Source organism: Scyliorhinus canicula, chromosome 15 (assembly GCF_902713615.1).
Source record: "Scyliorhinus canicula chromosome 15, sScyCan1.1, whole genome shotgun sequence".
NCBI lineage: Eukaryota > Metazoa > Chordata > Chondrichthyes > Carcharhiniformes > Scyliorhinidae > Scyliorhinus > Scyliorhinus canicula.
The window spans coordinates 108036222-108053221 of record NC_052160.1 but is presented as its reverse complement, the minus strand read 5'-3'; positions in this window follow the sequence as shown (position 1 = coordinate 108053221).

The window sequence follows — 17000 nt, the reverse complement described above, 5'->3', positions numbered from 1 at the left end:
CTAACTTTAAATGGCTAACTTTAGGTAAATACTTCTATGGGAACTTCCCAGAGGGATTCCCCTGAGCATCACTGGGCACCCCCTAAATGCAATGCTGGGGAACCCAGGAAGTTATGGGCCATTGCCTTAATAAACATAAGCTAGGAATTGTGGACAGATTTAAAAAGTAATCAGAAAAGTCAATGCAGTGGTCTCTGTATGTGCATGTACATAAGGGGTTAATCTGTAATCAATAGAATCAGATGATCACTAGAGGGCAGTACCAACAGGGGTATAAAAGGCAAGCTCATTATGCTGCTCTCTCTCCTTTGGGTGCACTGTGACGAGAGCAGTATAGATAAGCTCAGAGTGTTAGTTTTGTTAAACATAGTTACTGTATTTAGATCTTGTTAACCTTATTACTAGTATTAATATAAAGTAAAGAACTCACAAAATTATTGTTTTAGTTACTCAATAAATCTTTTGTTACTATTGGATGACATTGATTCTTTTTCATCAAGATTCAGAAAACCTTATCAACAACAGTTGAATATCATAGCATACAACAGAAGAGTAATAAAACATGGCACCAGAATATTTGGCTTTAAAAGAAGAGTACTAGTTAGATTTGGTTAGAGAAAAAAAGAAAGAAATGAAAGTACTGACTGTTCCACTGTGGAAGACTTCACAGCATTTGGATCCCCGACGATTGACCGATTCGATGGACAACGTTCAAGCTCCACGGCAGCTTAAAACTACCGGTAACTTAAATAGTAGCTGGAAAGTGTTTAAACAACAGTTCCAAATATATATGGCAGCTAATGATTTAAACACAACCTCTGAAGAAAGGAGAATATCACTGTTACTAGCAACAGCAGACCAGCAAGCTGTAGAGATCTATAACTCCTTTAAATACTTGGAAAGTGAAGGCAGAACTAAATTTAAAGTGAAAATCGCAAACTTTGAAAAACACTGTAAAACGCAGTCTGATGAAATCCTGGAAAGATTTAACTTTCGCAATAGGATCCAGAGAAACAGTAAGTCAATCGCAAGACCAAAAAAAAAAATGCCTTGAGTTCTTACAAAGAAAGAGCGGCGCGAAAATCCTCCACAAGGTTGAGGAAGTCAAAATGATGTCACAGCATTCTAAAAACCTTCTTCACAACAGCAGCTCTCATTCAAACCAGTACATACAAGCACATGTCCAAGAAAAACGCGAACCAGCAAAATACCGTTCTGCGCATGCACCAGAAGCTGCGCATATGCAGTTGCAAAAAGATTGCACGCAGGCAGGAAATCAAGTTGTGCATGCAAAATCAATGAAAATGCATGACGTGCTACCACTTTGGCCCACTTAAAAGGGAAATTTCCTGCTCACGGGAAAAAATGTTTAAAGTGTTCCAAACTGAATCATTTCACCTCCCATTGTAAGTCAACAGCAAAATATTACTCTCCAACACAGAAACAAGCAAACTTCAAGGTTCACATTGTTGATACAGTGGAGAATCAAACATCCAAAGAAGATTTTTCCAACCATGAAGATTTTAATTCCTTGGAGAATACATTCTTCGTTGGAATAATAGATTCAGCAGAGGAACTTCAAGCAATGACCAATGACCCTCAACAAATCCACGTGATTGACTCCAACACTGAATGGACCGTGAAGTGAACAACTTCCCGATTGTGTTGAAGCTTGACAGTGCTACGTCCGCCACATTGAAGACAAGCAAAGGTCTCGCATCCATCCCTGGAAAACACGAGTTGATACCTGCTGCATGCAAGTTAAAGGACTATAATGGTAACTAGATCACTTCAAGAGGATCATGCCATTTAACAGTAGTCAATAAGAAGGTCAAGAAAGTACTATGGTTCAAGATCGTGGATGACCAGAAAACTTTACTGTTCGTTGCTCAAGTCTGCAAGGACTTGTGGCTTGTCCAGAGAATCTTCATGAAAAGCAATAACAAATCCGAAACCAAAGAAGAAGATGTGTTCATTGAAGAATACTACTCAGTCATGTCTGAGCTATTCGGATATGATGATCACAGCATCACCAACACCTTTGGAAAGCTCAATATGATTCTACTCATGGTAGATGAATCCAATACCATGATGGAATGGCAGGCCGTTGATACATTGGAAGACAGCAACCTGTCAAATAGCCAAGAAGAAAACAACGCTACACATAGAGTACTGACCGACTCCGTTGAGAGGGCGCTGATTACCTCCACCTAGAGAACACTGCACGACTCCACAGCAAGAGCGATGGAAGCCTCCACAGAGAGATTGTTGAAGACTCCAGAATGGAATGATTCCAGAGCGACAACCAAGCATGAAAAAGACTATGAAGGTCTATCCGCCTTAGTTGAGCAACAAGAAGACTATGAAAGTCTACCCACCTCATTCAATCAACAAAAATAAGACAATGAAAATCCAACCACTGTATATGAGAATAGTGACAATGTGATCACAATCAAATACAAGATGTGCAAGATCACAGCGAGACTGACAGATCTCAGCTTGTCTGTACAAAAGAACTTGGCCATCAAACTAAAACTACACATGAGTCCTCATCTACTCTTGACAACCTACAAGAAACTGAAATCTTGAAGACGTTGACTCCAGAAGAGGAGCACCACAAGATCACTGATGAAACACATCAACCAAAAATGCTCCAGGAGAGGAGCACCAAGGAAGCAAAGAGGAATCAAATCAACCAGAAATTACTGATGACACCAAGATCAACATCAGATCATTCTCACAAACCTCAATTCAAAAAGCTCAATGAAACATCAGATACTACAAAGGATACTGATACCAATAACTTTGAGACTGACTCAAATCAACCACAAGGAACAGTCACTGAGCACAAAAAAACAATAACAAGAACAACAACGAAAACAACAACAAAGACAAAAGCAGAAAGAACGAAAACAACAACAAAAGCATCAATGAAACAACAACTTGTACAACATGGTACAACTTTGCACATGAAGGACAATATAACAGCACAGTCCAAAACACAATGGCAAGAGCAGAAACATGACATGGACCTTGGAGACACAAAACAAATGTCATGCCAATGAATTGCACAAATTCATATTTGCTCCAAAACGAACAAGCAAACCCGTTTTCAAGGCAGATGACATACAAAATTGATACTACAAGCACAAGAAAAGACCAGGTCAGACAACGAACACTACAACGGTAATACAACAAGCAGCGCCATGCTCCTATATTGCAAAGTCTGATGAGGGTGTGCTGTTTAGACGTAATCGGCGAGACTTACTAAAGGTTCAACTTCCTAAACCCGCCTTTCCAGAGTTGCACCAACGGCACTGTGGGTGTACCTACACCACATGCACTGCAATGGTTCAAGAATGCAGGTCACCATCACGATCTTATAGACAATTAGGAATGGGTAATAAATGCTGGCCTAACTAGTGATGCCCAAATCACTGTCAGTGCTGCCCGTGTCCTTACATACATCAAGTCCCATTCCCAGTCACCCTGTACAAACGTATGGGGCTGGATTCTCTGATTTGAATACTAAGTGCTGATTCTAAGTGGAAACAGTGGCGTTTTACCTCCGTAAAAATGGCGCAAAGCTGCACCAATCAGTCATCTGGTGGGGACTAACAGGCATGCGAAGGCCCGGCTTTACCTGCAGATACAGTAGGACAATTGGCAGGACCATGGCCACGCATGTGCACGGCACCAGCTGCATGTAAACCAAGGGCGCGATTCTCCACTGCCCACGACGGGTCGGAGAATAGCGGGAGGGCCTTCCCGACAATTTTCACGCTCTCCCGCTATTCTCCACCCCCCCCCCTCACGGCCGCCCCACAACACGAATCGCTGCTCGCCATTTTTTACAGCGAACAGCGATTCTCCCCAAGCCAATGGGTCGAGTTCCCAGGCCTTTACGGCCGTTTTCACGAACGCGATCACACCTGCTCTCACCGTTCGTGAAAATGGCCGCCAAGTGCCCGTCCCTGACAATCATGGCACCGACTGGCATGGCCGCACCACGGCTGTGCCAAGGGTGGCATGGGCCTGCGATCGGTGGGCACCGATCGCGGGCAGCGGGTTCGATACCCGCGCACTATTTGTTCTTCCGCCGCCCCGCAGGATCAGTCCGCGGGGCAGGTGAGGGGCATGACAGCCCGTGCATGCGCGGGTTTGACGCGTCTGCGTGATGACGTCATCCGCGCATGCGCGGGTTGGAGCCGTCCAACCCGTGCCGCACGGCTGACGTCATCGTGCGCGTCAGCCGGCATGACGCTTGGCGCGCGAACTTAGCGACGGTCGCCAAGCCCGCGATGCCGTGCTTCACGGGGTCCCGCTGCTAGCCCCACCCGGGGGGGAGAATCCGGTCCTGTGAGGGGGCGCGGTGGCTGCCGTGAAACATGGCCAGTTTCACGGCAGCCTTTACGACTCGCCGCATTTGCGGAGAATCGCGCCCCAAGTCTGTCAAAAACTGCTCCCCTGTAACCAGCCTCGCCACCCCCCTCACCAGTGTCCCCAGCCCCCGCCAAAGCCCCCCTGCCCACAGAACGGTTCTCCACGCCTACCCCCCCCCGACTCTGGCGCTGCTGGACTCAGTCTGCAGCCACCAGACAGGGTTCACGAAAATGAAATGGTCAAGTGTTCCACGCCATCGGGGACAGAGAATCAGGGAAGACCCTCAGGTGAAGTCCTTTGGGCGTCCGACAGCATGCAGTGTTCTCTGCGAGTACGCCGTTTTTGAGTGGGTGGAGCATTGCAGAAGTGGCGCTGCCCCCAATTTCAGCACATACGTCGATTCTACGGCCAATCGACGAACGCGATTTCAGGGTCAGCCACTGGAGAATCTGCCCATGTTTTTTGCTGTTTCAATAGATGGAGGACTAGAGAATTCCATGTATTACTTCCTTGTCGAGAAAAGAGGAAAATGATAAATCTAGCATTTATAGGTCAATAAATTTAAGGTTGGTGATGGGGAATCTTTTTGAATCAACAATCTGGGAGAAATTTAACAGTTACTTGGAGAAGTATAGAGGAGAGCCAGCATGAATTTGTTGAGGGCAAATTGTGCTTGACTAACTTGATTGAGTTTTCTGATGTGGTAATAGGAGGATGGATTTGTGCAATACAATTGATGCACATATGGATTTGCAGAAGGTTTTAGATAAAGTATCACATATTAAGCTTGAGTGTAAGGTTGAAACATTAGCAGCAGGGATACAAAATTGATTGAGAGAAAGAAAGCAAAGCGTTGTGAGAATGCACATTTTTTTAGATTGGAGGAAGGTATCCAGTGGGCTTTCTCAGAGCGTAGCAGTGGGATCACTAGTTCTTTTTTTGTTATACATTAAAAACTGGGAATTGGGATTCAAAGCAGATTTTCGAAAGTTGCAGATGACAGGTACCAGTGTAATATGGAGATACCATTACCAGTGAGGAAGACAATAATAGACTTCAAGAGGACATTGGCTGGTGGAATGAGCAGGCACGTGGAAGGTCAAAATCAATGCAGAAGACTGTGAGGTGATACATTTAGGTAGGGAGAATGAGGAGAGGCAATACACAACAAATGGTGCAAGAAGAGAGAGTCCTGAGACATTCTGGACACAGTTCTTTGCAGGGGACAGGACAGATTAACAAAGACATTAATACGGGCAGCACGGTAGCGTGGTGGTTAGCATAAATGCTTCACAGCTCCAGGGTCCCAGGTTCGATTCCTGGCTGGGTCACTGTCTGTGTGGAGTCTGCACGTTCTCCCCGTGTGTGCGTGGGTTTCCTCCGGGTGCTCCGGTTTCCTCCCACAGTCCAAAGATGTGCGGGTTAGGTGGATTGGCTATGCTAAATTGCCCTTAGTGTCCTATAAAATATAAGGTTAATGGGGGTGGGGTTGTTGGGTTACTGGTATAGCGTGGATTCGTTGACTTGAGTAGGGTGATCATTGCTCGGCACAACATCGAAGGCCGAAGGGCCTGTTCTGTGCTGTACTGTTCTATCTTCTATCTATCTATCTAATACATTTTATGGGATCCTGAAATTTCAGCACTGAGTACAAAAGCCAGAAGTTATGCAAAATCGATATGAAACACTAATTTGTCCCCAGCAACAACTTATATTTAAACAGCCCCTCTAAAGTAGTAAAGGAGAGTTACTGATCAAAATATGACATCAAGTCACAAAAAGGAGATATTAGGACAAATAATCAAAAGCTTGTTCAAAAAGGTAGATATATTGGAACATCATAGAGGAATAAAGAAAGGTAAGAAGTAGAGAGCTTTAGTGGTAGAATTACAGAGTCGCTGAATGCATGCTACCAACGATGGAATGAATACATTCAAGAACACTCAAGAGGCCAGAATTGGAGGAGCACAGATTTATTCGAGAGTTTTTCACAAGAGGAAATTATAGCCATGGAAGGGGTGAGGCCAGAGAGTGATTAAGAACCATAGAATTCCTACAGTGCAGAAAGAAGCCATTCAGCACATTGAGTCTGCACCAATCCTCTGAAAGAGCACTCTACCTAGGCTCACTCCTCTGCACTATCCCCGTAACCCCATCACCAGATCTAACCTCCATATATTTGGACACTAAGGGGCAATTTAGCATGGCCAATCTACCTAACGTGACGGTAATTATATCTTTCCTGCGATAAGGAGAGATCAACTGTACTCAATATTCCAGGTGTGGTCTCACGAAGAGGTCTCTACAATTGCAGCAAGACTTCTTTACACCTGCACGCAAATCCCCTTTCAATGAAGACAAACATGTCACTTGCCTTCCTAATTTCTTGCTTAGTGCCTCGTGAATAAGGACACTCAGGTTTCATTCGACATCAATACTTCTCAACCTCTCATCGTTTAAGAAAGACTCTGCCTTTCTGTTTGTTCTATAAAGCAGATAACTTCTCTCTTTTTCATATTGTATTTCATCTGCCATGTTCTTCCCCATTTAGTTCCTCTCCAAATTTCCTTGAAGCCTCCTAACATCTTCTTCACAACTTACATTCCCACCTAGTCTTTTGTCATCAGCAAATTTGGAAATATTACAATTTGTTCCCCGCATCCAAATCATTTATATAGATTGTGAGCAGCTGTGGCCGCAGCACTGAGCCATGCGGTACCCCACTAGTATCATAAAACCATAGAATTTACAGTGAAGAAGAAGGCCATTCGGCCCATTGAGCCCACACTGGCCCTTACAAAGAGCACCCTACTCAAGCCCACATATCTACCCTATCCCCGGAACCCAGTAACCCCCACTTAACATGTTTTGGACACTGAGAACAATTTAGCATGGTCAATCCACCTAACCCGCACATCTTTGGACTGTGGGAGGAAAATGGAGCACCCGGAGGAAACCCACGCAGACACGGGGAGAATGTGCAGACTCCGCACAGTGACCCAGCAGGGAATGTGAAGCAACTGTGCTAACCACCATGCTACCGTGCTGACCACTAGTAATAGCCTGCTACCCTGAGAATGACCTGTTTATTCAAACTCTGTTTTTTGTCTGTTAACTGCTCGTCAATCCATACCAATCTATTACCCCCAATCCCGTGAGGTCTAATTTTGTTTCCTAATCTCCTGTGGGACCTTATAAAAAGTCTTCTGAAAACCCAAATACACCCGATCCACTAGTTCTTCTTTATCTATACTACAAGTAACATCCTCAAAAAACTCCAAAAGTTTTGTCAAACATGATTGGCAATTCATAAATCTATCTACCAATTACAAAAAACATAGTGCAAATGACAGTACCATTCTCGCAGATAGACCCGCCTATTCTTCCCCCCTACTCTACACTATTGTACCCCCCCCCCCCGCTGACGATTAGTTCCCCGCGAAGAAGTCGATGAATGGTTGCCACCTCCGGGCGAACCCTGATAGTGATCCTCGTAAGGCGAACTTGATTTTTTCCAAGCCGAGAAAGCTTGCCATGTCCGACAGCCATATTTCAGTCTTTGGGGGCTTTGAGTCCCTCCAGGCCAACAGTATCCATTGCCGGGCTATCAGGGAAGCAAAGGCCACCACATCGGCCTCTATCCCCTCCTGTACTCCCGGGTCTTCCGACACCCCAAAAATCGCCACCTCTGGACTCATCGCCACCCTTGTTTTCAATACCCGGGATATGACGTCCGCAAATCCATGCCAGTATCCCCTGAGTTTTGGACATGCCCAGAACATGTGGACATGGTTCGCTGGTCCTCCCCCACATCTAGCACACTTGTCCTCCAGCCCAAAGAATTTGCTCATCCGGGCCACCGTCATGTGGGCCCGGCGAACCACCTTGAACTGAATCAGACCGAGCCTGGCACATGTTGCGGTTGTATTTACCCTCCTCAGAGCGTCTGCCCATACGCCTCCCTCCAACTCCCCACCAAGCTCCTCCTCCCACTTAAGTTTCAGTTCCTCGGTCCCTGTGTCCTTCGCTCCCATAAGCTCCTTATAAATATCTGAGACTCTCCCCTCTCCTACCTCACCCCTGGAAATTACCCTGTCCTGGATCCTCCTTGGTGGAAGGCGTGGAAAGGATGGGACCTGTCTACGTACGAAATCCCGCACCTGCAAGTACCGAAAGTCATTCCCCCTCGCCAGCCCGAACTTCTCCTCCAGCGCCCTCATGTTCACGAAGCTCCCTTCCAGGAACAAGTCGCACATCCTTCCCACCCCCACCCTCCGCCACGCTCGAAACCCGCCATCCATCTTCCCCGGGACAAATCGGTGGCTGTCACATATTGGGGACCAGACCGATGCTCCCACGTCCCCCACATGCTTCCTCCATTGGCCCCATGTGGTGATATGAGTGGGAGCACTGCCATTGGTGCAGAGCATTGGTTTCCCATTGGCTCTGGCTGGTCATATGCCTCTCGTCTGATTGGCTGGGAATAGTCATGTGACTGCTCACCAATTGGTCGATAGGCAAGTAGACCCCGCCTCGGAGGCGGGGTATAAGTACCCAGGTTTCCTGGCGGTCGGCCTTTCTCTGTAGTCGACCACCGGGCTAACAACTAGCTGATTAAAGCCACAGTTTGGATCTTCATCGTGTCTCGCGTCCAATTGATGGTACATCACCCCAAATCCGCAAAGCCGCCACCACTACAGGGCTGGTGGAGTACCTGGCCGGCGGAAATGGCAGGGGAGCCGTGACCAGGGCTATCAAGCTGGTGCCCCTGCACGAAGCAGCCTCCACCGGCTCCCAAACCGACCCCCTACCCACCATCCATTTCCTTATCATGGCTATGTTAGCCGCCCAGTAGTAGTTGCTGAGGTTCGGCAACGCCAGCCCCCCTTCGCTACGGTTCTGTTCCAGGATCCCCCTCTTTACCCGCGGGGGGTTCCCCGCCCAAACAAATCCCCAGGATGATTTTATTGATTCTTTTAAAGAAGCACCGTGGAATGAAAATAGGGAGACACTGAAAAATAAATAGGAATCTCGGGAGGATCGTCATCTTCACTGTCTGTACTCTCCCCACTAGTGACAGCGGGAGTGCATCCCTCCTCCGAAACTCGCTCCTCATTTGCTCCACCAGCATGGACAAGTTCAACTTATGCATCTTACCCCAGTCGCGCGCCACCTGTATCCCTAGATAGCTAAAACTTTCCCCAACCAGCCTAAATGGTAGCTCCCTCAGCCTATTCTCCTGACCCCTCGCCTGCACCACAAACATCTCGCTTTTGCCATATTCAACTTGTAGCCCGAAAACCGGCCAAACACCCCTAGGATTTCCATAATCCCGTCCATCCCTGCCGCTGGATCTGACACATACAAAAGCAGGTCGTCCGCGTAGAGCAAGACCTTGTGTTCTATCCCTCCCCTGGCCATTCCCTTCCATCCCCTTGCCGCTCTCAGAGCAATTGCCAGCGGTTCTATGGCCAACGCAAACAGCAGTGGAGAGAGGGGGCATCCTTGTCTTCTCCCGCGGTATAGTCTAAAATACTCAGATGTCGTCCTGTTCGTCCTTACACTAGCCTCAGGGGCCTGATATAGCAGTCTAGCCCAGTCCACAAAGCCCTCTCCAAACCCAAACCGTCCCAGCACCTCCCATAAATAGTCCCACTCCACCCGGTCAAAAGCCTATTCGGCATCCATTGCCACCACTACCTCCACCATTCTGCCCTCCGGGGGCATCATAATCACATTGAGTAGCCTTCTTAGATTGGCTACTAGCTGCCTGCCCTTAACAAACTCTGTTTGGTCCTCCACAATCACCTTAGGTACACTGTCTTTGATTCTGGATGCCAGGATCTTGGCCAGCAGTTTAGTGTCTACATTAATCAGGGAGATTGGTCTATAGGACCCACAGACCTCCAGATCCTTATCCCGTTTTAATATCAGCGAGATGGTGGCTTGCAACATCGTCGGGGGTAACACCCCATTGTCCCTCGCCTCGTTAAACACCCTAACCAGCTCCGGCCCCAGTATACCCGCAAACTTTTTGTAGAACTCCACTGGACACCCGTCCGGCCCCGGGGCTTTACCCGACTGCATGCCGTTCAGGCCCCCCATTACTGCTTCAGCTCTAATCGGGGCCCCCAGCCCCTCTACTATCCCCCTGCCCACCTTTGGGAAGGTCAGCCCATCGAAGAAGCGCCTCATCCCCTCCATCCCCGTGGGGAGTTCCAAGGTATACAGCTTACTGTAAAAGTCCTTGAATACCCTGTTCTGCCGGGTCTCCCACCCGGTTCCCTGCCCCGTCCACTACCGTCCCTATCTCCCTGGCTGCCTCCCTCTTCCTACGTTGCTGTGCAAGCATTCTGCTGGCTTTCTCCCCATACTCATACACCGCGCCCCTGACTTTCTGAGTTGCTCTAAGGCCTTCCCAGTGGATAGCGCTCCCAGCTCCGCCTGCAGTCTCCGTCGTTCCCTAAATAGCTCTTCCCTCGGGGAGTCCGCATATTCCCTATCTGTCCGTGTCATCTCCTGCACCAGTCTGTCCATCTCTGCCCTATCCGTTCTGTCCCTATGGGCTCAGATTGAGATCAGTTCCCCTCTCGCCACCACCTTCAGCGCCTCCCAGAGCACCGCTGCTGAGACTTCCCCTGTATTGTTGACCTACAGGTAGTCCTGCATGCATTTCCCCACTCTCTCACAGACCCTCTCCTCTGCCAACAATCCCATCTCTAACCTTCATTGTGGGCGCTGGTAACTTTCTTTGCAGACCAGCAGATCAACCCAATGTGGAGCATGGTCCGAAATAGCGATCGCCGAGTATTCAGTATCCCTCACCTCCTCCAAAAAGTCCCTACTCATAATAAAGAAGTCAATACGAGAATAAACCTTGTGAACATGTGAATAGAACTCCTTCCCCGTCGGCCGGCTGACTCTCCAGGGGTCTACCGCCCCCATTTGTTCCATGAACCCTCTCAGTTCTCTTGCCATTGCCGGGACCCTGCCCGTTCTGGAGCACGACTGGTCGAGTTTGGGGTAGAGGACTGTATTAAAGTCCCCACCCAATCAACTTGTGCGAATCCAAGTCGGGGATTTTCCCCAGCAGCCTTTTGATGAAAGCTACATCATCCGAGTTTGGAGCGTAAACATTAACTAGGACCACCCTCACCCCCTCAAGCTTGCCCCGGACCATGAGAAATCTACCACCCCCATCCGCAACTGTGCTGTCCGCCTCAAATTTAACCCGTTTGTTAATCATGATCGCGACCCCTCTGGTCTTAGCGTCAAGCCCCGAATGGAAGACCTGTCTAACTCAGCCCTTCCGTAATCTAATCTGGTCCGCCACTTTAAAATGTGTCTCCTGCAGTAACATTACATCCGCCTTCAGAGCCCGTAAGTGCGCGAACACACGTGCCCTCTTGACCGGCCCGTTTAATCCTGGGTGATCAGCCTGGCTGGAGGGCACCCTGCTCCCCCCCCCCCCCCCCCCCCCCCCCCCCACGCCGATCAGCCATCCCTCTTCTTTGGCCCACCCCCTGCCCATGTGCCGCGCCTCCCCTGGTCCGCCTCTTGGCAGCTCCCACCCCCGACGCCTACCCTGTAACCTGGTTCAGTTCCCTCCCTCGTCAGCAGATCATCTTCTCCCCCTCCCCCCCTCCCCCAGCAACAATCCCTTGTAACCTAACCCCTGCCATATACTGGCTGTATACACATCCCCCACCTCGCTCCCGTTGACTAGCTCAAAAAAGCTAGCCTGGTGGCTCTCAACTCCGGCGCCACCATGTCTCACACCTATTGTCCCCCTGCTCCCCTCCCCCCTGCCCATCAACACCACCTCCCCAGAACAGCCCTGTTTGAGCAATCTGTTGCTGTGCCACGCAGCGACCGGGGATCTCCTCCTCCGGGCCCTCCCAGGCCCTTCCAGCGCACAGCGCCAATCTCTCCCCCCCCCGCCCCCGGGACCCTGCGCCTGGCCTGCGCGCCTCTCTGCCCCCGCTCTCAGCCGCTCCGATCGGCCCGCCGGCACCGCTAACCCCGCCCCCAGCAACCACGAGGGTCCTGCGGGCGCCGCCATCTTGGGCCCCGGATGCCACGTGCGGGTCCTGGGCGCTGCCATCTTGGGGCACTGACTCCACGTGCCGGTCCTGGGTGCCGCCATCTTGGGGCCCCGACTCCACGTGCGGATCCTGGGCGCCGCCATCCTGGACTGGCACACAAGGTCCTGCCAGCACCTACTCGGCCGCCGCCGCCGACGATGGATCTTCTCCACGGCTCGCGGCCATTCAGCTCGACCAGTCACGTCCACGCACGCACGCCAAGACGACGACGCTAATCCACCTCAACGGGCACGAGACGGGCTGCCTGCTGGACTCCGGGAGCACGGAAAGCTTCGTACACCCTGACACGGTAAGACGCTGCGCGCTCCCTGTCCACTCTGTAAAACACAAAATCGGGTTAGCCTCAGGTTCGAACTCCGTCTGCATCACCGGGTGCTGCATCGCGGACCTCACGGTCCAAGGGAAGGTTTTTTAAAATTATAAAGTCCTTATTCTTCCCGACCTTTGCGCACCGGCACTCCTAGGACTAGACTTCCAGTTCAACCTGCAGAGCTTGACCTTCCAATTCGGCGGCCCTATACCCCCCCTCACTGTCTGCAGCCTCGCATCCCTCAAAGTGGACCCCCCCTCCTTGTTTGCTAATCTCACCCCCGATTGCAAACCCGTCGCGACCCGGAGCAGACGGTACAGCGCCCAGGACTGGACCTTCATCCGGTCCGAGGTCCAGAGGTTGCTGAAGGGAGGGGTCATCGAGGCCAGCAACAGTCCCTGGCAAGCCCAAGTGCTGGTGGTCCGGACTGGGGAGAAAAACCGGATGGTCATCGACTACAGCCAGACCAGCAACCGGTTTACGCAACTGGACGCGTATCCTCTCCCCCGTATTTCCGCCATGGTAAACGAGATTGTGAAATACAAAGTCTTCTCCACTGTGGACCTCAAGTCCACTTATCACCAGCTCCCCATCCACGCGAGTGACCGCAAGTACACCGCGTTCGAGGCTGATGGGCGCCTCTACCACTTCCTCAGGATTCCATTCGGTGTCACAAATGGGGTCTCGGTCTTCCAACGGGAGATGGACCGAATGGTCGACAAGTACGGATTACAGGCTACCTTCCCGTATCTCGATAATGTCACCATCTGCGGCCACGACCAGCAGGACTATGACATCAACCTCCGAAAATTCCTCCAAACCGCAAACTCCTCAACCTAACTTACAATAAGGATAAATGCGTGTTTAGCACCGACCGTCTAGCCATCCTCGGCTACGTAGTGCGTAACGGAGTGATAGGCCCCGACCCCGAATGCATGCGCCCCCTGATGGAACTCCCTCTCCCCAATACCCTCAAATCCCTTAAACGCTGCCTGGGTTTCTTCGCTTACTACGCCCAATGGGTTCCCAATTACGCCGACAAGGCCCGTCCCCTCATTACATCAATTTAATCAGCTAGAAATTTGAAGATGGCGATCCGGATCAAGCCCGAATGCCTCCGCATCAGTTGAGAGCCTGGTGGCCTGGTGGCTCTCAACTCCGCCGCCACCATGTCTCACACCTATTGTCCCCCTGCTCCCCTTCCCCCCGCCCATCAACACCACCTCCCCAGAACAGCCCTGTTCGAGCAATCGCTCTGGGACCGAGACAGAGAGCAAACAAACATTGGCCCTGGTCGGTCATGTGCCTCTCGACCGGTTGGTTGAGACCAGTCATGTGACGGCTCCCCGATTGGTCGGGAGGCTAAGTTAACCCCGCCCATAAATACCCAGTACTCCCGGCGGTCGTCCTTATACTGTAATCGACCGCAGGGCTAACATCTAGCTGATTAAAGCCGTACTTTTGTCCAGCAACTCGTCTCGCGTTCAATTGATGGTACATCAACTTTCAAACAGGCAAACACAAACAGAAGAACACCCCCAATTTTAAATAAAAGAGCATGCCGAACGACATCGCTAACACGAAGGGCAATCTGTGAACAACTGCAGACATCCCTTAGTACACTCTAACTTGAGTCCATGGGTCCTCAGTTCAGCACCAGTCCATGCCCCTTAGCGAAGTCCATCGCTTCCTCCGGGTCGTCAAAATAATGTTGCTGTTCTCGGTATGTGACCCAAAGCCGCGCCGGGAAAAATAGCCCAAACTTGACCTTCTTTTTAAACAAAATCTCTTAAATTTGTCTGCAGGACACTGTTGTTCCATGAGCAGCTCCTCATGCTCTTGGCCCACTGTAGAACCCGCTCCTTGTCCACGAACCTCTGGAACCTGACCACCATCGCCCGGGCCCCCCCACTCGTGGCTGCCTCGCCTGCACTCTGTGTGCCCTGTCCAGCTCCAACGGATGCAGGAAGAAACCATCCCCCACCAGTTTCTGCAGCATGTCTGCCACATATGCCGTGACATCCACTCCCTCGGCCCCCTCCGGGAGCCCAATGATTCTCAGATTCTGCCGGCGAGACCTATTTTCCAGGTCCTCCAGCTTGTCCATCAGCCTTGCTTGCTGCTCCTTCAACTTACTAATTTCCACGTCCGCTACCGTTTGGAAATCCGCCTGCTCTTCCACTGTCTTCTCCAATGCCTGGACCTTCAGCAGACCAGCAGCACGGTTCGATTCCGGTACCAGCCTCCCCGGACAGGCGCCGGAATGTGGCGACTAGGGGCTTTTCACAGTAACTTCATTGAAGCCTACTCGTGACAATAAGCGATTTTCATTTTCATTTCTTATCCTGAGCATCCAGCCTCTGGTCAAGTCGCTCCACCGCTTTCTGGAGCGGTTCCAAATTATCCCGCTTTAGTACTGCGAAGCTCTCTTTCATGATCTGTAGCATGTTGTCCAGTGCTGCCTGGACCGTCCTTTCCGTGGTCCGTTCATCGGTCATCTTTCCTCCTACTTGAGCTTCCACACCACCTTTGTTCAGCCCTTTCTTCGCCTGTTTTCGCTCCCTTCTGCTCCTTAAGTCCATACAACTCTGTATGGATTCAGATCTAGAGTGCTATTGCTTTTCACTCCAGCGCTCAAAAGTTCAAAAAAGTCAGGGAAAAAGGTCTTAAAGTCAGACCGGAGCGAGAGCCACCAAATGTGTGACTTACTCCCTCATAGCTGCCACCGGAAGTCCATAGATCTATCTTGACTCTGCTCAATTATATCATTCTTTTCTTAGAGTTCAGCTATCACACCCTTTATAATAGATTTGAACATTATCCCTACTGCTGACGTCAAGCTAACAGGCCTGCAGTTCTGTTTTCTCTTGCTCTCCCTTCTTAGTTAGTGGATTATATTTGTTACAGCCACAGAAAAAGCACATAAATGAAGTTGGTAGCTCATGTTTGGGTCAAATATGACGCCGCAATTACAAACCGTATGGTTCTGCCATTAAGGAGGACTGGTAGATTGAGACCAGCAACCACACAATTTCTACATTGCTTTCCTCAGAAACCTTAAAGGTTCCCCAAATTGTCACTTCTATACTGCCAGGTGTATTGCTCCTTGAAGGGATGTTCTCTTGAGGAAGAGATCATGTGACATAGAACAGAGAACTTATAGTGCAGAAGGAAGCCATTCGGCCCATCGAGTCTGCACCGAACCAGTTTAGCCCTCACTTCCACCCTATCCCCGTAACCCAATAACCCCACCTAACCTTTTTTATGGTCACTAAGGGCAATTTATCATGGCCAATCCACCTAACCTGCACGTCTTTGGCCTGTGGGAGGAAACCGGAGCACCTGGAGGAAACCCACGCAGACACGGGGAGAACGTGCAGACTCCGCACAGTGACCCAGCAGGGAATCGAACCTGGGACCCTGGCGCTGTGAAGCCACAGTGTTAATCACTTGTGCTACCGTGCTGTCCACGAGCATGCTAGTGACCTGTTAGTCTATTCAGATACGGGAGTTGAGAGTTCACTGAGACGTGGTGGGACCCTCGAGCTGAGTATGAAAAGACCATTTTAAAACACTCTGAAAATAGTTTATTATTGGAAAAACCTGTTAATTCTTGTAAATTAACTGGTGGAGCCAATTCTTGAAGTTATTACGCCAGCATTTCTAACACCGCCTTTTAACCCTTTATCTTATTCACAGTCCAAATACCCTTCTCATTTACTGGTAAAACCCCTTCCTTGATAAACTATTGTTTTAGTAACATTCGCACCACATCAATTTCCAGGCTATGACCATCTCCAATAAGAGAAGATCTACCCATCGCCCCCTGACATTCAATGGCAGTACCATCACTGAATCCCCCACTATCAACATCTTGGGGGCTTCCATTGACCAGAAACTGAACTGGACTAGCCAAATAAGTACGATAGCTATCAGAGCAGGTCAAAAGCTAAGACTCCTATGGTGAATAACTCGCCTCCTGACTACCCAAAAACTGTCCACCATCTACAAGTTCGGAGTGGAATGGAATACTCTCCACTTGCGTGGATAAGTGTAGCTCCAACAACATCCAAGAAGCTTGACGCCAACAAGACAAAGTAGCCAGTTTGATAGGCACCCCTTCCACAAACATTAAATCCCTCTACTACCGGTGAGCTGTGGCAGCCGTGTGTACCATTTATAAGGTGCATTGCATGAACTCA